Genomic DNA, 26726 nt, shown 5'->3' on the forward strand with positions numbered 1-26726 from the left:
GATGTTAGAGTTTTACATTTTAAATTTCTCAAACAAAAAATATTTAGAATAAATCTGTATATACCAATCCATATATACTTTGACACACTATCTCTGATTTCAAATTAAATATGCATACTAGGTATGGAGAATTAACTCAAGAATTAACTCTGAAGCAGACTTGGCCCAGTGGTTAGGGCATCTGCCTACCACATGGGAAGTCTGTGGTTCAAACCCCAGGCATCCTTGACCCATGTGGAGCTGGGCCATGCACAGTGCTGATGCGCGCAAGGAGTGCCGTGCCACGCAGGGGTGTCCCCAGCAAAGGGGAGCCCCATGCACAAGGAGTGCACCCCATAAGGAGAGCCACCCAGCACAAAAGAAAGTGCAGCCTAAGAATGGCACCTCCCACACAGAGAGCTGACACAACAAGATGACACAACAAAAAGAAACACAGATTCCCGTGCTGCTGACAACAACAGAAGCAAACAAAGAAGACAGAGCAAACAGACACAGAGAACAGACAATGGGGGCGGGGGAAGGAAGAGAAATAAAGAAATCTTAAAAAAAAAAAAATTAACTCTAACTCCCTTAATAATCAAACTTTCATCTATTTAGCATATTATAGATTTCACGGTGCTATATATGTGCTCTCATTGAATCCTTACTCCCTGTTAAAAATACCTGGATAAAAGCGCCATTATGGAAAACAAAATAATTAAGTGGTCACAGAAATGGATTTCAAGGCATGATATAAGAGCAACTGCCATACAAAAATAAATCAATATTAATCCAAGTGAAGTAAAATATGCATACAAAACATAAAATAGATATTTTGGGACTATCAGATCAAGACAAGAAAGGGACCCTAAAAGTCTGGATTTGCAGTATATTATTGTTGTTATTATGTCAGCCTTGGGTTAATAAAACCAGGTGTTCCCAAAACTGTGAAAGAAGGCATACAATCAAATCTGTAATTAGCCAAAAGGCTCAAGAATAGTCTAGTCTGATCAACTAAATTTACTTATAAAGCCTTTTTGTGTCAACCACTGCTACTGAAAGCAAACCTAAACTGTATTAAAGTATACTTTGTTTTAGTAAGTATAGTGAGCAAAATTAAATCTCTCATTGTTTGGCCCAGATTAATACAGAGTGAACTTAGGCTATTCACTCTTGGAAGTTTCTCTTTTTTTTTTTAACTAAACTATTTAAAATTAATTTTTAAAGGGGATAAAATAAGCTTGTTTTCCATTAAGAATCAGAAAAAATAAAGCAGGCTACCTGAGCTTTCACTTTTCTAAAGCAATAGGTTTTCTTTAAGAATCTATTCCTTTTCAGCACTGCTAAGGTAGTGAAATAAATGGCCAAAGAAAGGCAAATCTTGGAGAAAATAAAGGTAAAATCCAATTCCTATATGAAGAAGAAAAGAATATGCAAGAAAGAAGTATTTACCAAGTATGAACTACGTTCTAAGTCAATTTTACATACAAAGTATCCTCTGCTAAGCCCTATGGCTACAGCAAGCCTTCCCTTCCTGTGCCTGGTATCTTTGGCTACAAAATGAGGAGATTGGCCATATATGCCTCTCCTTTATATGAAAGCTTTACATGGTTTGATTCATTAAGAACAAAGTGATATTACTGTACCATCCGCTCTGCGTACATGTGTGAATACGAGAGTGAGTGAGAAAGCAAGAAAGAATGAGTGAAGGGGGCATAGCAGCAAACAGTTAACTCACCTAGAGGAGCCAGAGTACCCAAACTCCTAAGAAAACTATTCTCTGCAGTTAACTTAGGAATGCTAGTTTGATTTATTGCTAAATAAATAACAAATTAAGAGTTGATTGAATTTTTATGTTAAAATGCTGTAGAGTTACATATAAAAGATCCCAAAAAGACAGTAAAGAATCCATGCAGGCTTTTGTTTCCTTTCAGTTTTCTTTTATATCTTTTTTTTTTCTTTATTATTTTTTTAATGTTACATTAAATTCTTTTATATCTTATCCTAAAAGAAACAGCATCAGCACTCAGGGGCTGAGCCAAAGATCCTGGGAGCTGCAGAACTTGATTTGGTTCTAATCATGACAGCAGAGAACTGTGTCATCTTAGACAAGTCACTTGCTCACCTGTACAATACTTTCTTCTATTTCTGTCATCAATCAAAAAAAGTCATGACAAATTCAACACATTTCCTTTTAAAATAAAGATATTACACCAACAGTTAAGAGTCAGTATTTGATTCTGGAAAGGCATTTGACCAAGTATTGACTACAAAAGTTAAGATGGGCTGTAAAGTTAAATGGATTCTTAACTCTGAAAAGAAAGTGCCATGAAATGAATCAGAAGGAAACCTGGAAAGATGGACTGATTAACCAGATTATATATAAGTGTGAATCCAAATAATCATGTAGATCACTCCTTAAAAGTGATGTTACATGAATATAATAAACTTTTGGCATTCAGTTTGGGTACTTCACTTCCCTACATGGAATAACTGATTCACTGAGCTTTCCTCTTGTGTTTCACAGGTATAAATCCTGGAACTACTGTGGGAAAAAAAATCTACACAACAACAGGGGAGAAAAGTCCTGACTTAAGTGCAGTTCATGTGAAAAAGAACCCAGAGCTTGAGTTTACTTCAACCTCAATATGAATCAACAGTGTGATATGACTGCCAAAAAAGCTAATGTAATCGTAGACACCAATAACAGAGGTATAGCTTCCAGAACACCCTTCCTGTCTTTTCTGTATCCTCTGCATCCTATGCTGGGCACCACAAATCTAGAATGATGGGCTCAGTCCCAAGAGCACCCTACTGAGGCACGATACTGGGTACGATACGATACGATACGATACGACACGATACGATAAGCAAGTGCCATTCCAGAGGGAATGTCCTAAATAGAGAAGAACCTAGAAAACAATCCTGAAGACTAAAGGAACTAAGATAATTTAGCCTGGAAATGTAAATCCTTGGGGAGAGATGATATTAAATATCTGATGAGCTGCTATGTGACAGAGGAGTTCAGACTTCATCTATAGAGGCCCGGGGGGCTAAAGGGAACATATGTCAGAGCAGATACGGTGTTGATATAGACAAGTACCCAAAAAGAAATAGGCTGCTTCAATGCTGGGGATGTTCAGGTAATGCAGTTGCTGTCGGTGCTGGCTATATATTAGAAACACCTGGGAATATAGTATTTTTTTAACTATCAATGCCCAGGCCCCACCCTCAACCAATTAAATTACAATCCCTGGAGGAGGGCCTGGGCAGTGGTGGGTATTAAAATCTCCCGTGGGGTTTCTACTGTGCATGTACACGTGACAATGACCACGGTCAATACAATCAGGGTGGTCAGAAGTCTCTGTGAGGTGTAAAGGGAATTCCTTCCAAGCAGAAGCCTGGTTAGGTTTACTTCCCAGATCTTTTCTGATCTACAACCTATAGAAACCTAGTTTTCATTTGTTAGGCTCAGTCATCTACTGTGATTATGAAAATTTGCTCCTCTTTGCAAATATATGAGAAGAAACAGAGTTTAAATGGTGCCATCTCCTTAAAGGGAAGACTTTAGATGGAATTATAATAGTTAGCTTATTCTATGCATGATTAAGAGGTTCTAATGAGTTAAGCACTACTCTTTTTGTGGAAAAGGGTAGCAGAGACACCTTTATATGTAAATAAAATTAAATAGACAAATTAATTGCAAAGCTTTTTAAAATAAATTTAAAACATACTAACATTCAAAAATTGAGAAGTTTCTCCCATGATAAAATAATTATTAAATTTAAGCAGAAAGTACATCATAGTTTGAATGATCTCTACCACTATAAGCTTAAGCCAATGTACATGATAAATGGTCTCAGTTATATTTTCCTACTTTAAACCAATTTTTAAAGCTTTCAATATGAAAATAGTCTGGATTTTTTTTTTAACCAACCAAAACACATTTCCCCATATTTCCTTTTGTGTAGGTTTATATTCTTGTTCTTACTGCTATTTTTCTGATCACTGAATAAAAATAGTTATACATATTTTTTAATGTCCTTTGAAAAGTAACATCTAAATATGTCAAAAGCCTTCTGGCTTTAATACAGGTCAGTCACCAAATGTAGTGAGTTATACTTCTAAATTTTAGCGCCCTCTCCAGATTTTCCCACTGAAATGTAACACTCTTTAAACTTTAAAACTTTCACTTTAGATTACAGTAAATCACCAACCATTTCCTTTTGCCATCTGTCAGAGCAAAAAACTCCTAATGAATCTGAAGCTTCTTTTGGCTACTTGAAGTCTCTCTCATTAATTTTTGTCGTAGGGTTCATAAATAATGAGAGAGGTATTGAAAATCATGATGTTGTTTACAGACAACCACCACCCAAAGAGCCTCAAATAACACCATGGATTTGACTAGACAAAGTCAGCCCAAATGAGCATTTCAGGAATCTTATGTGGGGACGAAGCACTCATGTAACATTTTTATCTTGAGCTGGTTAACTGTACTACATTTCAAGTAATGACTGTCCTTTCCTTATCAAAACACTACAAAGAATCACGACCTTACAACCATCTGAACAGTTACTGGACAGACAGCTTGTTCCACAGCCTAGTAAGTCACCTTTCCATTTTTCAAACACATACCTCTCACAGAAATGTTTTCAGTGCAGCAGTCTACAGAGCTGGTTATAACACCGGCACGATGTGACAACAAAATTCATGATGATTTTTGCCTTTTCAGCCTGCCTCCCTCCTTTTTTCCTTTCTTTTAAAAAATTCTTTCCTCCCCTGCCCCCCGCCAAAGAAAACCAAACCAACAATATTTCCACAAAGCCTTCCTCAGACTTATGAATATAATGCTTCCAGTGAAAGCAGACCAGCTTTATAGGAGAACAGCTTTCAACAGAAGCAGGAAGCTGATCTGAGCAGCAGAGAGAGCAGGGATAGGGCGGAGCAGAGAGGAACTGAGCTGGGGGAGAGCGAAGCACAGACAGTCCTGGCTGCTTCTAGTTACTTATTGACAGTTTCATCAAGGGCAGATTTATGAACAGGGTGAGCATCCATCCTGCCATACCTTTTCTTACTTTTACACATTTTTGTCAATCTGGCAAACTATTACACAGGGGAAAGTGAGGCCTTACAGCCTCGCCAGAGCCCAGTTGCAGGGAAATGATGTAAGCTTCCCACCTCCCACCAGCCCCTGCTCTGCCAATCCACCTCTACTCTGACCTGGTAATAGCCCCTCCCTCCCCCAAGAGTCACTGCCCTGGGGCTCTGGGCCCCAGGCTTGCTTAGCTGTGTCCTACTGTGCCGCAGAAAGTGTTTGCCAAGGGATAAGGAGTATTTTTGTTTTGAGAAAGTCTTCAATGAAAAAGTAAATGCCTTTTTATTTAAAAAATAATGCTGACTTGGCAAAAGCTGGTCAGTCCCCAGGAGAAATAATATTAAATAGGATTGAGGTGAGGAATGCAATTTAGCAAGAGGCAGCAGAAGGTGTGATACAGCAAAGGATCTCATACTGGGTTTTAGGAGACACAGGTTCTACTTTTTAAATATGAATACTGTGACCTTGGACTACTGGCTTAACCTTTCCAGTTTCTCATTTTCTGTAAGAGCTCTTATAAATTATATCTAAATTATCTTGTACAATTGTTGTAATTTCATGAATTGATGCCCAAAAGAAATAAACTAGGAGCAAAAGAATAATCTGCCTGGGATCAATTTTTTGTTTATTCCAAATTACAAGTAATTCTTTACATTAAGCTATTTAAGATATGCTTTGTCTAGTAAAGTACTAGTAAGTATTAGTAGGGCTAACAAAAAGTTTTTAGGGGAGGGAGTAGCTGTAGCTCAGTGGCTGAGCATGTTTCCTATCAATGAGGGTCCTGGGTTCATTCCCTGGTACCTCCTTTAAAAAGAAAATGTATGAGGAAAAATCACAGGCAGTTTATGAGTTAATCCTTATCTGGAAAATGTATACAGGATTAGGATTATGCAGGTACATGCATGCTCAGGGAAGGGCATTTTATAAATAGATGCATGGAAGCAATTAACACCTAAGACATTACCTTAAAAAATATGAACTATTTACCTTGGTCAGTTATGATCTAAGTTTAAAGGAAACACACATAATTTTTTTTCTTTTAAGAGCCAGAATATACTGGTTACTAGCAAAACATTCTTCATATTGGGATAGGTAAACTCCTGTAACTCCAGGAGACTGTCAAATGGTATGCAACCACACAAATCAATTTCCAGATGGTCAACTTTTCTAAATACTCTTTCCAAAAACCAATCTGCCCAAGAGTGTCCCTGGAAAGCAGGTTCTCCTTTATACCCTCCCTTTCTGAGTTCCTCTTCTCCCACTTTACAAAATCAAGGTACACATTTTACCCATGAAAAACCTCCCACTCTGGTACATTGCTTGAGATAGGAAAAAAACTTCTAGGCAAGACACAAAGGGACAATTAGAGATAGTGTTAGGAAAAACTGAATGGCCCTAATCACTCTTCTTTTGCAATCCAGGTGGCTTTGCCAGTTCTTTGTTTCCAATAAAACTGGAGGAGGACCTAATTGAGTTGTCAGCTGATAAATCATTAAAAACAATTTCAAATGATAGATCACTGTGATTTTTAATGTAGTCCAGAAGTTCAAAGAATTTAGTGACACTGCTCTATTAAAACGCATTCTTTTCTACTTACTTATGTAAACAAAATTCCACAGGATATTAAAATAATAAAGAATAAAAGGTATGCTGAACTCTTTCTCCAATGAATCATATCCATTCACTGACATATGAACTAATGAGAAGAAAAGCAACAATCAATGAACTGAGATAAATTTCCAATAAAACTCTTTTTTATTCCTAATTTTATCAGAATTTATAATTCAGGTATGTTGTTTTAATAAATTTTTTATTAATAATCACTATAAAGCTAACTTAAAAAATAACTCAGAACCTTATGTTCACAGTAAAATACATTTTTGTCATAGAAGTATGAGTAGAATGATCTGTAAAAGATTGATAAACATAATACACAAGGACAAAATTCAGTGGGAAAAGTGTAATAAAGAAAGACTTCAAGAAAAAAATTAAGACTAAAAGTTCAGATTGTTAAAGGGTAGTTTGTAAATGTATAATGGTTGGCATTTTAAAGCTATGGTATTTGATTAAAAGGGATATATGTGAGAAAGCTAACAATTTCATTAAGAAACATCAATATTTACAAACAATGTCAATTATAATATTAGAAATAAACTCATGATGAAAAACTTAGGACGTCAATGATAAAGGTATGAGTGAGGGAATCTATAGTTTTCAAAATTCTTTTACTAGAGAAAAAAGTTTAAAGACCACATATACCCTTTCTTCTGGTATACCTTTCAATTGCCACTAGCAAGCAAAAAATGAACAATCTAGATCTCAAGAAAAGAGCCACATTGAGCAATTAAGTTTTCCAGATATCTGGGATTATATACTTTGAGTGGCAAAACAGCTTTGTTCCCTAATTTTAAACTATTATAAAAATCTTTCCATTAGCAGGTGCACTTACTCCTATCTTCTTAAAGAGACCTCACCAACATGATTTAACCTTTTATTTGTGATCCCCAGGTAATTATTATTTTAAAGATTTTATTCATTTATGTCTCCCCACCCCCTCATTGTTTGCATTTGCTGTGTCTATTTGTTATATGCTAATCTTTTTCTTCTTCTTTTTTTTTTAGGAGGCACCAGGAACTGAACCAGGGACCTCCTGTGTGGGAGGGAGGTGCTGAATCACTTGAGCCAGCTCCACTCCCTGCTTTACTGTGTCTCATGTTTTCATCCTTGTGCCTCTTGTTACATCAGCTTGCTGTCTTTCTTGTTCAGAACCAGGGACCACCCATGTAGTAGGCAGGAGCTCAATCACTTGAGCCACATCGGCTTCCCAGTATAATCATTATTAACTGAGCATTCATACATAATGCCCCCAGGATCTGTAGAGGCTCCTCCAGGTTGGATCTTTGCCTTTGTTCCACCAAGTTGGGGAGTGTGGAATCTGAGGAGCTAGGTTCAACCTTTCCTCCCCATCAACCATAAACTACCTGCCCCACCCCAAGAGAGGTTCTCAACTTTTTTCCCCTATAAAAAAATTATCACCATCTTAAATTAACTTGTATCTCACAAAACCACCTATGTATGAGTTTACACAGGTGAACATGCTTTAAAAGTTCTATACCAGGAAAACTTACTATGTTTTGTTTCTTCCCCTTTTTGTCAGGCTCCTATTCCTTCTCACTACTGAGTGCCAATGAAAGCCCCCTCCCTCTGTCCATTCTAATTGCTATAGGCTTAGAAATCAGCCCATTGGTTAATTAGATCTGTTCATTTAATATTTACAAAAAAATGTTTTAAGTAGGGATGGGTGGGTCTTCTGTAAAGTACAAATTTGTGACATTTATTTCCAGAAGTAATATGGGTTCTAGATCACTGATATTACCAGAATATTGAGTAATGTATATAGTAAGTAATGTGTAGTAAGATGTAACAATACATATACTCCATCCGAAACCTCAGTCTCCTCTAACAGAACAAAAGACTACCAGAAAGTAGGTCTAACACATTTCTAAGTTTCTTTATTTTACTGTCAAAACTGCCTCTCAACCATGAACAGGCAGGTTTGTGTTACTTTTTAAATTACCTCTTCACCTAATGTTTTTGCTTATTTTAACGTTTGATAGCCCAAAAGAAGCTTCAGTTCCCAAGCTACTGTCCTTTGTTTACCAAGTAGCCTGGACCAGAGCACCAAACGAACTTTTCTTTTCAAAAAGTAGCAAATAAAATCAAAGAGCATCAGAGGTGAGGCAAGGCTTTAACAAGTTAACCGCGGGAAGCTGACTAGGTTCCTGTCGACCATATAGAGGGTCCCAGTTCAAGATTCCCCGGGCCTCCTGGAGAAAAGCAAGCTGGTCCACACAGCGCAGAGAGTTGGCTGGCCTACGTGGCGCAGAGAGCTGGCACAACAAGAAGATGCAACAAAAAGAGACACAGAGGAGAGACACAACAAACCAGGGAATTGTGGTGGCTCAGGCGATTGAGTGCCTCTCTCCCACGCTTGGAAGGTTCTAGGATCGGTTCCCAGTGCTTCCTAAGGAGAAGATGAGAAGACAAACAAACAAGAAGAATGTGTAGTGAACAGACACAGAGAGCAGACCGCAAGTGCAAGTAGCGGTGGGGGGGGGATATAAATAATACATCTTTTAAAAAAAGGTAACTATATTACTTATTTTGTCTATTTAAAATGTCCACATATTAACACACTGGAATAACTAGCACTTCATTTTCCTCCATGAATTAATTTCATGTGATTACTTTCATGTCTCATTTGACCCTCTAAACAACTGTTATTTCCAAGTTAATGATTATGAAACTAAGCCTCCAAAATATTTAAGTGGCTTGCTTAAGATCACAAAGGCAATGATGTAAGTCAGCACTCAATTATCCAGACAGATAGTGCAGCAAAGTCTACCTAATACCCGTACCTGCCCCACTAAGCTGCTGCTATGATTAACAAAGACCCTACAGAGAGAAGCTGTGGCAGCATTCTTGTGCCGATGTGTAATTCCTGTGTGGCATCATGTTTCAGTCTAAAGAGCAGTTATTCTGAAGTAACACAGATTTGGGTTTGAATCCAGACTATGTGACCTGGGGCAAGTTATCTAACTTTTCTAAACCTCAAGTTCTTCATCCGTAAAATAACCCCACCAATAAGGTTGATGTAGGGATTAAACGAAGGTGTTCTTAGCACAGTGCAGTTACAAACTTGCACTTGTCCAAGAGAGGTAAGGCAACTGGCCTTGAGTTACAGAGCTAAGAATTCCAAGACTAAGCAGTCTGACTTCAGAGCTCATACTATACTAGTACACTGCCTGTCTGGAAATTACTATACTTCCAGCACTACCTTTATTCTCACCATCATCATCAACATCACCATCACCATTATCAACATTCTCTATAATAATTAGCCTGGAGGGCCTTAGGTCTATGAAGCATTCCTGTGATGAGACACAAAGAGCTAGAATGTGAGACTGACAGGAGCAAGGGCTTAAGGGAAGAAGTCAAGAAGGAAGCTTGTCCCTGGAAGGGCATAATGTGCAGAAGAATGGAGAAACTAAATGGAAGATTGAAATTGGGAATATGAAAAAATATCCCAGTTAGTAGAAAAGAAAAAAAGGGGGGGGGGGAAGGGGAGGACTTGGCTCAAGGAAAGCAAAACTTATATACATAGAAATCATTCTATCAGGTACCTAAAGAAATATTACAAAAATCTGACCTGTGATATAATTTGGGGTCTACTCTGTCTACCTAATAAATGTCACAGGATCCCTAGGGGAGAATGTGATCATTTTAATCAACCTTCATTGATGACCTGATACAGGCACAATGAAAGCATTTGCCTCTGGAAATATCAAAGCTCAGCAAAATATCCCTTTCAACCCATGAATTGCAATTCTTCTCCTTTGGCAAACCTTAAATCATATGCTAGTGCTGACTTTTCTGGGTTCCTTTGGATAACTGTGTTTTGGGCTATTTAGACACATTATTTTCTTCTTTATCTTCTAAATCTGAAGCCTATTGCTTTCAGTTAAAAAGTGGGGGAAATTACAGTTTGCCCATTTACCCAAGGCGTAGTTAGGCTGCATCCTATGCGCTTCCAAACACTCTACATTTGCTTAACATATATCCAAGTATTCAGTTTTCAAACAAAAATATGTATCTTCGCGGCATGAACACTTAAACTTTATTAACCAGCCCAAGAGGCTTTGTCTATCTCACAATATCCAGCAAAGTGCCTAGCACAAAGTCATTGCCAGATAAACTTATCTCTTGATTTTCACCTTTACCTCTCCCATGAGCTAGGCAATACAACATAATAGAAACTGTTGGCCCTTAAGGTACGTGTATGGGAGAGAGGGGTTTAGGATCCAATATTCCAGAAACTTCCCAAATTCCCAAATTAAATTACTATGTTTTGATAAATCTAACTATACGTGTTTGAAAAAGTTACCTTGGGAGGTTTATACCCAAAGAATTGAAAGCAGAGACTCAGATAATTTGCACACCAATGTTCACAGCAACATTATTCACAATTGCCAAAAGATGGAATCAACCCAGGTGTCCATCAATGAATGGATCAACAAAATGTAGTATGTACAAACCACGAAGTATTATTCAGCTATAAAAGGAATGATGTTCTGATATGTGCAACAATATGGATGAACCTTGAAGACATCATGTTGAGTGAGTAAGTCGGTCACAAGAAGACAAATATTATTATGATTTCACTGATATGAAACAACTGAATAATTAAATTCATTAAATCAGAAATTAGAATATAGGTTATCAGGGGATGGGTGAGAATAGGGAATAGGGAGTTAAGGCTCAAAATGTACAATTCCTATATGAAATGATGCAAAAGTTTTGGTAACATGGTAGTGATAGCAGCACAACATTGTGAACATAATTAACAGTATTGAAATATACATATATAAATGTAGTTAAAAGGGGAAATGTTAGGTTATACACATGGTACTAGAAAAAATATTTTTATAAAAATCCATGGACATGGGAAGCGGATGTGGCTCAATCAATTGGGCTCTGTCTACCATATGGGGGGCCTGGGTTTGCTTCCCAGGGCCTCCTTGTGAAGACAAGCTGGCCCGCACCCACGGAGAGCTGATGGCCTGTGCCCACCGCAGAGAGCTACCACAGCAAGATGACACACCAAAGGGAGACAGGCAGACACAGAAGAACGCGCAGTGAATAGACACAGAGAGCAGACAGCAAGCAAGCCGCAAGGAAGTGGGGGGGGATAAATAAAATTTTAAAAATTAAAAAAAAATTCATGGACATGAACAGCACAGTGAATCCCAAGTTAAATCACAGACTATAGTTAATAGGATAATTATAAAAACGTGCTTTCATCAATTTTTAACAAATTGACCATATCAATGCAAGGTGTTAATAACACAGTAATATATGGGAATCCTGTACTTTATGCATGATTTTTCTGTAAACCCAAAGCTTCCCTAAAAAAATAAAGTTACCTTGGGGCTACAGAAAATTGTATGTGCCCATTTTATCAATAAAACCTGAGCTTGTGCATACTGATAAAGACAGCAAAAAAATAAAATAAATTTTTTAATTAAAGCTTTACATGGCATGCAAAGATCTATCTTAAATGGTTTACATTTCCATAAGATTCCCATGTATATTGGACTCCAGGGGACACTGAGATTGAGCATTTGGCTCTATACTAAGGTTATTATACTAAAAATCAGTTTGACACTTAAAAAATCTCACAAAGAACATAGACTTATTCTAATAGACCTGTTTACCCAAAACATTAGGAAAAAAATATAAACAGTAAGTAGATTATATTTTCCAGATTCATATGTTTCTAAGTTTTCCCAAAATATCAAAGCCATACTAAACTGGGGAATTATTAACTTCTTAGTAGGATCAATCTCTTTAATATAAAGCTATAGTCATAGCTATTTAACTCTAATTATGATAGAGTTAAATAATACCAAAAAATACTCTAAACAACAGCAAAAATTTTGTACCATGATTTAATTAGCTAAACATCACAAACTCATGGGCACGTGACAATTTCTCCTCACCACATCCATTCAAATATTTTCCCTTTACTTCTTACTAAGAACATTTCAATCACTTATAATAACTCTGCCCTCAAGGAAACGCTTAATAAGCATGGGATTGGGTCTTCCTTTTAACTGTGAACAGTTATGTAACATTCACTGATTTCTATAATTCCATGTAAACAAAATAAGTATACCATATTATACTTGGTAGAAATATATTCTCCCAAATCAGACTACATAAGTCATTTATTTAGGTGTCTTTTCCCAACACTCAAGGCTACTTAGAGTTTATTTTGCACTCAGTGCAAGGTAAAGGTTACAAATATCAGAAAAACTCATGTGTGGCTTGGAGAGTAAGAAGTAGGAGTCTCTTGACTTCTTTTTTTGGCTTTTGACTTCTTTAATGTTACACGAAACCAACTACTTCTGCTTACTGCAGCCTGCCTTGTCTATGGGAGAGTGGGCCAAGTGCTAAACCTAGTGCTTCCAAAAGTCTGGTGGCCAGTGGAGCAGTGGTGGAACTGACAGGGCCTTATTTTCAGGAGAGGACCGTTAAGCTGCTTCCTCACCAGGTCACAGGTGATCACGAAGCTAGAGGCCTGGGGAGTCCAACACGGTGGCCATGAATGGGAGAGGAGACTTCCCAAAGCAGCAGCTTGCCCATCAGCAACTTGGGTTAGCCCTGGAAATCGGAGGGGTATAGGGGTGGGCTGCCCCAGGGTACTCCACACTGCTGCAGGAACTGTTATTGCAAATGGAACCCAGCACTGTGGTAGTCATGGGTGGCCAAGGCTGGAGGGTATGGTAGCCAAGCTCTTGTTTGTGTGCTGATGGAAACCTGAGCGGCAAACCCTCGCCGACCTCCGTGCATTCTAACAGGGAGTGATGCAGAGGTGGGAACACTAGGACATGGAGCCCATTGCACAGCAGACCCAGAGAGCCCAACCCACCAAGGAGAATGCGTGCCTAGGGTCTGGATACCCTATTTAGCTATCTTTTCCCAAAGGAAAGATATTGCTACTAGACTATAAATCCCTAAACTATAATTCTAAGGGTTCTCATATTTTAAAAATCTTAAGTTGTAAATGTTTTAGAAAGTCCCTGCTAGTACACAGACATCCAACATGGGTCTAAAATACACTAAAATTCTGACAGAATAAAATTCAGCAAAACTATGTATATTTTATCTTCTTTTTTTCTTTTATATGGTATTAACATTTTACAGTAAACATATTTTCACTTCAGAGAAAATCACTGACGTAAATAGTATTCCCATTTTAAAGATAAAGACCCTAAGGTTAAGAGAGGTCAAGCATCTGTTCTACTTATTATGCTGAGAAGATTTGAACTAGGGTTTTTATTCCAAATCAGGTCTTTTAGCATATACTGTAAAGTTTCTAAACATTATTTATCAATGCAGCTGAGCCAGATATTATTGGGGGGAGAGGGATTCTAGAGCCTTCTAAAACACTTCCTCCTTTCCTTCTTACTCTCTTTTATAGTAACTTACTGATTATCCATGCATTTTAAACCAAGACTATAGGTTTCGTTTAATGGACTTGAACTGCTCCTCAATTTTCTAACCATGGTTGGATACATTGGGATACATAACACAAGGCATTATGGGTACATAATGCCTTTTCATTATTTTATTAATAAATGACTTTCTTCGCTGCCCTATGAAAAATGAGGACTATTAAAGGGGCTCACTTGGAAAGTGATCCAAGTTCACTCCTTTTCTTTAGATGGATCTTATAGTTTAAAAAATTAAAAAGGAAAAAAAATGAACAATGAGAAGGAATATATACTTTCGAAAGCTAATTATGCAAATCTATGATTCTATACCCAAAACTACAGGAAAAAAATCTATCCAGAATAGCATTAATCCTTAAGAAACTGGTAGTTTCCAGGAGTGAATAATGCTTGGAAGCTGGTGGTATTACCGGTTGTGTTAGGAAAGCAAGGTCATGAAAGGTCAGTAACTAAGTTTCCAGTAATATGGGGGCAAGCAAAGCTAACTTCTGTTTGGACCACACACAACCTGTGCTGCTACTGATGAGTGAAACCTTTGACCCCACATTCCAAGGCAGCTTAATTTCTACTCTCTGTCCCTAATCCAAGTGCTAGTTATAGGCCCAGTGATGTGGCTTTTCATGATGGCATAAATAACAAGTAAATAAGCTCCCAGATGTGATACAGTAAGTCAGGCAATCTAGCATGGTCACCAAGAGGGAAAGGATTCAGCTGTGCAGGGAGGAGGTACTCTGGATGGTGCTAAAATTTTAAATTTAAAGGAGAGATGGATTGGTGAAATTAGAAAGGCAAATATTTAGAATCCTATATTAAAAGATACATATATATAAACACATATAAACAATTTTAATATTATAAAACATAAGATAACTAATTATTTAATTTATGACGCTTTCATGTTTAAAGCTGGTTCAACCCTACTGACTTAGTCCCATGGAACAGTTACTTATGAAAATATTTTCAAAGATATTTACAAAGGTTCACTTTAAGGAAATACTTTATATTTGAAACTATGAAACTCTATATTGTATATGTGAAGCCTATATACCTGAAAAACTGAAAGGGCTAAGACCAGTAGTTAGAAAGTATATAGGAACCTTATTAGACCCTAAAATGACAGAAAGCAATAAAACAAAGCATAAACTATTCATCAAAATTCATATAGCATGAAGCAAAATTCCTAGCCAACCCTGAAAAGCACACTTTAAAACAAACTTCGTTTTGCTAGACTTTGCTCTTTCTCTAAATACATCTCTGTGCTTTTTCTGTGATTAAAAAAGCCAAAATTCTCAAAACAGGCATAGAAAAATTCAGGTATTTCTATACTTGAACAATAATCAGGCTCAACTGCCTTCTTTGATATTTTTCCAGAGAAAATGAAGAATAATTCTTCTTCTGAAACTCTGAAAAGGAACTGCTTAAATGGCACTACTCAGAAACCAAGCTGAGACTTAAGCTTTCATGTCTCTCTCTAGTGCAAGGAGGTTCCTAACCTTTTTTGTTCCACAGGCCCCTTTGCCAGTCAGATGAAAACCACAGACCCCTTACTAAGTCCACACTACACTGTGTATTATTTAATAAATACATCACACCTGCACCAACACGTCCCGACAAGAACAACGTTTTTTTGAATTTCAGTTCAAGCTCATTGACCCCTTGTTAAAAGCCCCTGTTCTACAGGAACTTCTTGAAACAGTACCAACTGGAATCATTTGATCACTTCAACCAGCGCTGATGAGTAGGATGCAGATGGAATATATGAATCAGCAGCCATCCCTGTTATATTTTTGTTTTCAAATTAAGTATCTGGAAGACCAAAATAACATAATTTAAGAAGGCAATTTGGAAACAATGGAAAGGCCACTTGGGTTAGGACACAGAAAACCTGAAGAACTGATTTAAAATGCTTTGATTTCAGTTGTTCTCTCATTACTTCTTTTATCTAAGTAGCTTTGTTTTCTCAGTTCTTTTATAAATTTTTGAAGGGTGAGAACCAAGTACCCTTCTTTTCCTATCTCCCTAAGAATTCAATAAAATAATGGTCAAGAAGCAGATGTTCAAAAGATAATAGTAAAATGAAATGGTTGCCTGTTTTTCTCCACTAAAGGCACGTTTGCATTAAAAACAGGAGAAACAGTATAAAATGACATATAAAGGTTCTAATGAGCAATGTCAAAAAGTTCAAACCTAATTTTCACGGGGGAGGATAAATGGCAGATAGTGGGTCTAACACACTATCCCTAACTCTGAAAACACAGATGTTCCTTGCAAACATCATTTCTTATCTAACTTAGGAGACTTAATTTCTTACATTCATGACTTGCATTAGTAAACTACATATCTAATATTTAAATTAAAATAAATATCACCTATAATCACATCAGTATTGACAATTTTGTCTCCCAGTCTTTTTTAGTAACCCTAAAGCTGACACATAATAAACATTCTCTCTTCAGATCATGTTGTACATCCAATTTTTACCCCATTCCTTTTTTATTCATTTACACTAGCATATGCAAAATTAGAAGCATTTCTCCATGTTATTAAAATTATTAATGAACATAGTCTAAATGGCTGAATTAAATTTTTTAGCTATAATTAGGAAGCTCAGGCACAGAAAGGTTAAGAAGCTTGAACAGAGTTACCTATCTTATTACGGGCACACTGGGATTTGAACCTAGGATGTGTGGTTACAGCACTTTCTTAAAGTGCAATGTATATCACACTCCTGCCCTTACTCCACCCACATCTCATTAAACCACATTAGATCCTGGTTTGTCTCCCACCATAAAATGGCTAAGTTACTCAACAAAGGCCAGTTCTTTATTGATCCTCTCACATCCCTTCCCCTCTCATCCTGTACCACCTTGTGAGGATGTTGTTCTTATAGCTTCCTCTGTCACTTCCCCCTTTCTCCACCTCCTCAAAACTTAACCTTCTCTTTTAAGATCTGGCTTCCTTCCATGAGCCCTTATGTGACCATTCAGAACCTTCAATCATTCATTCACAACATTTAATAATTACTCATTTAACATCAACTGTGTAGCAGGCACTGCTGTAGGCACTGGAATAGAAAGGCGAATGAAACAGACAAGTCTTCTACCCTTGTGGGAAGAACAGAAGAAAAACAAGTTAAGTAAATACAAAATTGATTTCTATCAGTGATATGAATTTTGCAAACAAGGTGATTTCTATACTGCTTTTGGTTGGTTTTCTGCCAAATTGTTATAACCCTGTGAATTATTGAAGGTAGGGATTCTATCATATATCTAGAGCCTTGCACATAATAAGTACTTCAATAATGAGTAAATTAATGTATTTATAAATGAAGATAAATGATTGAATGAATGAATGAACAAATACCTCAAACTCTCACTAAACCATTTCATTTATTTTGCTTCCCTCAATTGGGTTATTAACTCCTAAAGCAAGAGTGGCAAACCTACAGATCTGTATGATCAAGCCTGCCCACTGAAGGTGAAAGGGAGCTTGAGTGATTTTAGGTGGGTCTGTACCTCCAGTTAAACCAAGGTTCCCACTGTTTCCTTTCCTCTTACTTACTCTGCCTAGCTCCTGCAGGCATTTACCCCTAGACAGGTTCTGCTTTAGGGCAGGGACCCAAAATTTAGTAACTGATAATACACAGCAAATCAAAAAACTTTATATAACATATTCTTAACTACTCTACTTCTTTAGGAATTCTGACAATAGTAATTTCTAGCCCAGGTTTTTAAAATTATAAGGTCATTCCAAGATGTGAATAAAGTCTCAAAAACATACCAAAATTAATTTCATTAACTTTTTGAAACGCTCAGCAAAATATATTTTTAAAATAAAGCAAGATCAAATGACAAAAGCCTCAAAAGTGTGAACTCACTTATATCACTGGACACAATGACAGACCACAATCAAGGTTGCCATTTCCCAAACTTTTTTAGCCTTGAGAACAAAAATAAATCCATATGCAACACTGTAGACCCCAGAATAAGGAACAGGCGGCTCTTAACTGTTAACATATATTTTAGGTGCAAATTTAGTTGCCAAAAGTATCATAAACACACATGCAAACTTTGCTCAGTTATTAGCTAACTAATCAGGACCCCCCAGAAAATGTTATTTCTTTTACATATCTACATATATATTTTTTCATTTAGAATTCTCATCAAGAACTAGGTGACCTCTGAGGATATGTCCATTGCTGATTCAAGGTTAAGAAAAACAGATCTAAAAAATAAAATTGTATATCAAGAAATTCATGTACAATAAACCCCATATAAAAAAGTTCATTCCTGATTAACCACAATGCTAGTGATTCTCAAAACTTCAAATTTCTCTGCCCATCAGCGCAGTTCTCTAGTGGGCATGTTAGTTAATAAGGTAAATTCTTTAAAGTAACAGATAACTGCTATTTAAGAGAACTATGTGAGTAAATTATCTTAGATAAATAATCACCCCCTATTTGTTTAGTAAATTGTTTTTATTGAGTTTTCTTAAAATGAGAATATTTGTTCAACATTAAAGTTATATGAAACAGCATAAAATGTATCTGAAACTTGATCTTTTACTGTTCTTTCACAAAAATGTCCAAAAAGTATAAATAAAGGTGACCCTAAGCAACAAAATTAATAGAGTGAAATCTGAAGGTTCTGAAACATCTTAGTGTAAGGGTCACTAACCTCCTTTGTGAAAATAAATAAAATATAACCAAATATCTTGTTTTCTTGCATCATCCTACTGAGTTTTAACAACATAATTAAAATATGTTCATTTTTTGGTTTATTAGAGAGTTCTAAGTATAAAACACAGGTTTGCTCTTTGGAAATATTTCTCTTATTATTTCAAGTGGCTCATGCCAATGTAACATCATTAAAATGATAAATATGGATAAAATATTTTCCTAAGAAAAGAAACACAGGAAAAGAAATAGCATAATAGGGGAAGCAGACTTGGCCCAATGGATAGGGTGTCCGCCTACCACATGGGAGGTCGGCGGTTCAAACCCCGGGCCTCCTTGACCCGTGTGCAGCTGGCCCATGCGCAGTGCTGATGCACGCAAGGAGTGCTGTGCCACGCAGGGGTGTCCCCCGCGTAGGGGAGCCCCATGCACAAGGAGTGCGCCCCATAAGGAGAGCCACCCAGCGTGAAAGAAAGTGCAGCCTGCCGAAGAGTGGCGCTGCACACATGCAGAGCTGACACAACAAGATGATGCAACAAAAAGAAACAGATTCCTGGTGCCGCTAATAAGGATAGAAGTGGTCACAGAAAAACACTGTGAGCAGACAACTGGTGGGGGGAGAGAAATAAATAAATAAATCTTAAAAAAAAAAAAGAAATAGTATAATAGTTTTGCTATATTGAAGTTAACTAAAAACCCCATGTAAAACTTTTGAAAAGGTCTTTCAACAGCCACTATCACCTTTTCCTCCTTCTTAATCATTCCAATATGGTTTTCACTACCTCCACTGACCAAAATAATTCTTCAGAAGGTTACACACTGCTAAACACAGTGGTGGGTTTACATCCTCAGCTTATTGGACTTCTAAACAGTATAAAGAGGAACAAGCTTTCATTCCCTTCTTGAACTGTTCTCCTCTTTTGGGTTACTGTTACAGTACTCCCCTGGTCTCTCCCTCCTGTTTCTCTGGTCAATCCTCAGCCCCTTGAACTGATTCACTCCACTGCATCCGACTCCCTACAAGCCTTATTCCTTTACTCTGCCCTGCATCTTTGTCTCCTGAAGACCTACTAATTTTAAGATTTCTAGTGAAACATCACACTTCCTCTAAGAAGTCCTCTCTGCTCCCTAGAGGTCTGGTCAGACTTCCCACTTACAATTCTCACATTACCTCATTTTTCTTCTTTTAAGCATTTATCAAAATCTGAATTAAAACAATTGCATAATTAATAGTTTGACGTTGGTTTCCTTCACTAAAATGTAAGGTTGGGCTGATTTTTGATGACTGAATGAGGAATAAATTAGTGAGTGAGTCTAACAAACTAAATTGATTACTATTAACTTTGATTCTAAAATGTGTGTAAAACTAATGACAGAAATAGTATTATCATTTCAATAATTGGATTTATATGTTAAAAATGACTACTGCAAGAATGAGTATATGGAGGACAAAAGAATGAATAATGTTAATTATGTTTTAAAGGGGACTTTATATCCTGAAAATCGAGCGACTGGCCTTAAAAAAACATAAAACTGTCCTTTTTTTAAAAAAAATAATTACAGAAATCAAAACTAAAGCCTGTTTTGCATAGTCATTTATCACTTAGGCTCAGCAAAACAAAGATATATTGAAGAAAGTCATAAACATTATTTCTTAAACCTAAATTCACATTTTAAAACTACTCTCAATGGCTCAATTTGCTCTTAAAATGACAAACGAAGCATTTTACTCCAAAATCTAGTATCCTATACTATTAGTAATAAGGAGGTGAATCATTCTGGTTGTTTCTCTGGTCCTTTTCAGTCCTTTTAAAAGTTTTTAAGAAGTATACCAAGAAACCTAGGATAGTAACACCATCCCACTTATCAAAAAGCTGGCTTTTGAAACTCTTAACTATTCACAATACAAATGACTGTAAACCTAGAAAAGCATTAAAAGTACTCTGAATAATCAAAAATTATTTTTATCAATACCTGATAAATCCCATATATTTAAAAAGGCAGGCCTTTAAAATTCATAACATGTGGATTGTTAGTTTGATCATAATTTCAATACACTGATTATCTAGCAGTAAATTATATAATTAGGTAGCTAATAGTCTTGAGGAGTCAAATGATAAAAAAACAGAATAAAGAAAAATATTTAAATATAATTCATTCAATAAAGAACCAGCAACACAGAGTGTTTATAGTGAAGCAAAGAACATAATAATCTGCCAGAGCCTAAACCCTACACATCATTTTATTAACCCTAACAGCAATAATGATGCTCTTGAAATTAGATCCCCCCCCCCCAAAAAAAAGTAAATTGTTTCAGGGAGCAGATGTAGCTTAAGTGGTTGAATGCAGGTTTCCCATGTACAAGGTCCCAGAACTCCTAAAAACAAACAAACAAATGAAAAAAAAACAAAAAACAAAAACCCAGCTCTCCTGGGGAGCAGATGTAGAGCTCAGTGGTTGAGCTCCTCCTACTTCCCATGCACGTGGTTCCTGGGTTCAATACCTGGTACCTCCTTTAAAAAAAAAAAAAGTAAATTGTTTCTTAAATTCTATTTAGCAAGTCAGGGAAGAATATCACTGAAAAGTATATGTTAAAATTGTTAAAATAAAAATGTTCGAAAATGTAAACTCCTAAGCACTGTAATTTAACTGGGACATCATATTCCCAGCAATAAAACATTAGCACAGTAAGTACTACTGTATTTATATGCCAACAGCCTTAATATAGGATAATACTAGTAGGAGAGTAAGGAAAGAACTGCTCTCCACTTATGTTTATAAGCATACAAATAAAAAAAAGAGACAGGTCTCTCCTGTATTGAAATTTATGCCTGGAAGCTATGCTAAAATTAGTATTAATTGTTGGGCATTCGGGTAGCTATGGCTTTGGAAAATAGCTACTTAACTAACAGACTAGTCTTTCAACAAAACATAACTTAATACTTTAAAAAAAATCTTAGTTTTATAAACATTCTCTGGATACCAGGATAAAACTAAATAAATGTTACTGCAAAATAAAACAGAAAAATGTTGCAGAAAACGTTTACACATATGCTGTATGTGTCATGTGTGCAGAAGATTCTTAAGGTAAAAACTTCCCCAATTTTTGCCAAATAATTTCAAAAGTACACTAATAATTTTGTTAAATGCTTCTAACTATAAAAAGTGCTTCAGAAATAATTCTACCAGGTAAATCTGTGTGATACGTTAAACAGAAATTTTCCCAAAATATCAGCTGTCCTCGTGAGCTAAGAAGAGATGACTGATTCTGACTAAATCTTTGATATAAAGGATTTTTTTAAGTTAATCAATTTTTAAAAAGAAATACTTTGATTCATATATATACATATTTTACTATAGAATAATTTATAAAATATGCCACTGTAGGTGTAATAATATACTGTAACAATAAAATTGATAGAGGTCATCTAAATACGATACAAAATATTTTAACAATAATAATAAAGTATAATTCTTTTTTTTAAAATATCAGACAACTGCTTCTCAGATAACATAATACATGATTATGAATTGGATTTAATTCTGTCCTGCTGCTGATAAATTATATTCTCATATAACTCAAAGTTTTCTTAAATACCTGTTTGCAAAGTAAAAGAAACCACTAACTCAAGCAAGGATAACGAAGACCAAATATGTACACAACATATAAAAACTGAACATCAACTCAAGCCCCTAGCAGAGACCAATTAGCAAACCACTAATTATACTTTGGCATATAATTCTATTCTCAAAGCTACTTTCTAAAAATCTCTGCTTAATTCCAGAATTACTTGCTGTCTACTATATGCAAAGCACGGTTAGGCCCTGGAAGAAAGAAGGATGTAGAAAAGGATGAAGTGGTCCCTTTGCCTCAGACTTGGTAGCAAGGCACAAAGGATAAGGGGAATTCCTGAGTTTAAGTAATCTTCACGAAAAAGACCAGCACGTAAGTATAACCACAAAGGAAAGAAAGGATGCAACTGAGATGGTGAAGGGCATTCCTGGGATACAGGGAAATTTTTTTAATACACTCCCCCCTTCCAAATTTAAATATGACTATTCCACAAAACCTCAATAAATGTATGATAGGAGATATTTTTAAGGCAAAACTATCAAATTTTATGAAAGAGTATAAGTTTTGGTTTAAAGATTATCCTTAAGTAAAACCCATTCAAAAATTCATTTGGGAAAAACTTATTAAAAGGTAAGCCTCAGAACAAGTAACAAAGATTATATGGCAGACTATATGGTAATGAGATTATATGTCTTCCATATTTAAACACTTATTTATGTAGTAACACAAGAGTAAAATCATGAAATTGAACATCATCTAAAATATTAACCATTAAAGATTTTTAAATATAGGATGTCTATTAACCTGATAATATACTTACATTAGTTATATTTTTGTAAATTATTTAACTATTAAGAATTCACTAAAGTTTAGTATGCTGACATTAAAAGACAATATTCCCTAGAGGCATCTGTACACTATAGGCAGGGCAGACAATCTCAAGAATTCAACACCCTGTCAATGGGCCTACTCTGGAATATATGCTCCCCAATGTAACAGTTAAGAATTATAATTTCCCTATACATGGCTCCTCTGCCCCTTTTATGTGAACCTATAATTAGCATTATAATTGTTAAATATATGTCCTAGAGACTTAAATCGTTGGTCTGTTCACATGCCAGTTGAGCTCTAAATCTCAGCAGAGTTGCAATACCTACTCAAGAGTTCATCAGACTCACCAAAAAGACGATAATCGACACTGTCCATCCCAGGAGTGGAGAGTGTCTGCAACTGCAAGCAATACAGTTTCATCCATCTGCCTCATAGGATCTAATCTCCTCTCTCAACCAGAGACAGGGTAAGCATCACCATCTCAAAATCCTGAAGACTGAGGACTGAACAAACCTAATGGTGGAAAGCAACCATGGACCAAGTAGACTTATGATTATTCTAGCAATGAAAGAACTTGTATCATTGATATTCAGGCAGTGACCACCAGAGGTTCTGAGGGGAGGGAGAGCGAAGAATAGGTCCAACATGAAGGCACTTTTGGGACACTGGAATTGTCCTGCATGACACTGCAATGATGAATACAGGCCATTAAATATTTTGTCAAAATCTTTAAAATTGTGTGGGGCAAAGCATAAACTATAATGTAAACTTCAGTCCTTGCCTAGCGCAATACTTCAATAAGTGTTCATCAATTGTAATAAATATACAACACAAATGAAAGATATTGTTAATGAGAGAGTGTGCAAGGGGAAGGGATGGAGTATATGGGAATCCCCTATAGTTTTATATAACATTTATGTAACCTAAAGCTTCTTTTAAAAAAAAAAAAAAAGACAATATTCCCTTACTAATTAAATCCTACATGGAAATATTACCTATGACTCTTCGGTAAAATAAAACAAACTCAGCTTTGTCATTCTTGCTACTTCCTTGCTTCTACTGTATCAGCACGTTCTTGTGAAAATAAATCTTAACCAACGTTGTATGAGGATGGTGAGATTAATGAGAAAAGATTCAATTAACAATAGGAAAAAAAAAAAACAACTTTGTATTTAAGACTTATCTTCTGTCCAAAATGCTAACACAATAGAAGCAATGTTTTTTAAAAATCAGAAAACAACCAAAATAAATTCCTGGTAAGCTAAACTATTTCTTTAAATTAAAAAAAAAAATTTATAATGCAGTCTATTTTATTATATTAATCTTTCAGAACTTCCTATATCTGCAATTAGACTCTATAACTGATGCCAAATGATTAAAATGAACTAAATTCAATTAACTGCCTATATAATGCCGTAAGTAACTCAAATTTTACATAAAAGATTATTGACTTTTTAAAATCTGCTGTACTGATGACTTAAAATGCATTTCTCAAGTACGATCCAAAGTTACCTATGGGAGGGGGGAATCAACTGCTGCCATAAATATATAATCATATTATATAATTAACAAAAATACCCAGAACTTTTCAACTCATGTTCCTAAAACTAGAAATAAAACTAATTCTATAGAAAATAATAAACCTAAAGATTTTTGATTCACCACAGTTACTTTTCTTAATATCCCCCCTTAGGACACCAAGGATACAAATAACAGAATGCAGACAGAGATGAAGAGGGGATGCAGCTCAAATATCCGACTAAAGGCAAAAGCATGAATGGCTTGGGTTGGCTGCCCAAACTGAGGAGGAACACACTATATAAGCAGGGAGGATTAAACTCCCTTAATGTCTTCCCTCCAGTAATAAAAGAGGTTAAGTGTCTACGTAAAAAGAATCACAAAGAAATCTGCTGGGATGGGAGGGACTGCAAAGCATCTATTAACATTTGTTGAAAAGACCTGCCAGACTCTTAGGAGTTACACTTAAATAATGTGACCTTTCTAGATGGGACAATAAGGAGACAGATTACACTCTTCAAGGGGTGATTCATCCTTGGGCACAGGGGGAGAGGGGGATCCAATATAAAGCTTGGACCCTGTGTGTTTGCTTAAGCGTCTGGGCAGTTCATTCCATGGTCCTGAAACTAGTGGGTGTAAGGCAGCTAGTGTCCCAGGACAGGTTACTAAAGGAAGCTCCAGAAGGAGGAATAAAATGCACAAACTGTTCCAGGCTGACATGCAAACAATAGCACCTGCTTTTCTCTTCTCGTCTGATCAGAGGACAAGTCCGCCCAGGTGCTTACTTGTCCCTTACCAGACCTATCATCTGATTTAGATTTTGAAGAAAACTCTTAAACACAAGCAGTATAATGAAATAATGGAAAGCAGATTTTAAAAGAACAGTAGCTCCCCTCCACAACTCTAAAGGAAACACAATATGAAAGTAAGAAAAGGGAACACATGCATTCTACACAGACAACTTCTCTAGACATTTGTACTCCTCCTGGGTTCCTCACTAGTCCATAACCTTAACAACTACCCATGCAATGGTCAAAGTATAAAACCAGAGGGTCCTTCAGGATCCAGAGAATGACTGTATCATTTTACAAAATCTTTAGGAGACTGGTATTCAAACAACTAACTTTCTTAATACCTCAACTCCCTCAGGAAGTCAGGAAGTTGTTGGGTACAAATGCCTTCTATTCTTCCAAATCCTCCACTCTTGCATTTCACAGGATGGGGGAAAATGTGACCTGCAGGTGACAGCCCAACTTGTCTCTGGCCCAGGAGCAGGAGGATTTCTTCTTTCCCTCTTATCATTGTGAGCCTGTGCGCTGACTTGAACAGAAGAGGAAGTACCTCCCTGTTAGCAGAGTGTGCTGCGCTTCTCCCTCCTTCCTGCAGATGGAGTCAGGCAGGGAAAGACCTGCTCCAAGGCCAAGAGCCCTTCTGCTCTTTAAGTAGACAGACCAGGAAAAGGAAGCCACAGAAAGCCCCGTGGTTCTGGAAAATGAGAAAGGAGGCAAACGCAGGTGCTACTGTTTTCAAAATACTGTAAAATTCTAACCTGGCCACTAGTACATTACATTGTATCTTCACACAAAACCTGGTAAGAAATAGGTTTCCAATAACTTTACCCCTAGACAAATGAAGTTTAAAATCTCACTCTCTCTTCCAGGATCAAGTCTTGTGTCCCTACTGACTAGAACGCAGGATGGTAAAATGTCCTCTACAAATGAATTTATATTCAAGTTGCTTTCCTATCTGTAGCTCCTTGCTGTTGCTTGGAAACAGGAAACCCTTCCCACCTACATGCTTCCTGACTACTCCCCCCCTGTCTCCCTCTTACAGTACAGTGAATGTACCTGGCCACGCTTCCAGATACAGCTTTTCTTAAAGAGCCAATTCTTTTAAATAGAGCAATGATAGGAATTTGTCCATTTAACTGTTTATGGAAGAACATTCACTAGCCAAACAAATTACTACTGAAAACATAAA

The 26726-nt window shown here is 36.5% G+C and overlaps 1 protein-coding gene across 13 annotated transcripts in view; it reads right to left on the bottom strand.

Annotated features, from left to right (window-relative positions):
- Nucleotides 1-26726, bottom strand: part of BBX (BBX high mobility group box domain containing) — a 282876-nt gene that overhangs the window by 203738 nt on the left and 52412 nt on the right. The window contains exon 1 of one of the 13 annotated variants that reach the window (XM_058295904.2): nucleotides 4615-4897. The exons of 11 other annotated variants lie outside the window; for them this stretch is intronic. The gene's annotated coding sequence lies outside the window, so the exon portion shown is untranslated. Of the gene's footprint in view, nucleotides 1-4614; nucleotides 4898-26726 lie in introns of those variants that run through there. One more of the 13 variants, XM_023584391.3, reaches the window with a different exon arrangement.

The sequence above is a fragment of the Dasypus novemcinctus genome, chromosome 4 (assembly GCF_030445035.2).
Source record: "Dasypus novemcinctus isolate mDasNov1 chromosome 4, mDasNov1.1.hap2, whole genome shotgun sequence".
NCBI classification, from domain to species: Eukaryota; Metazoa; Chordata; class Mammalia; order Cingulata; family Dasypodidae; genus Dasypus; species Dasypus novemcinctus.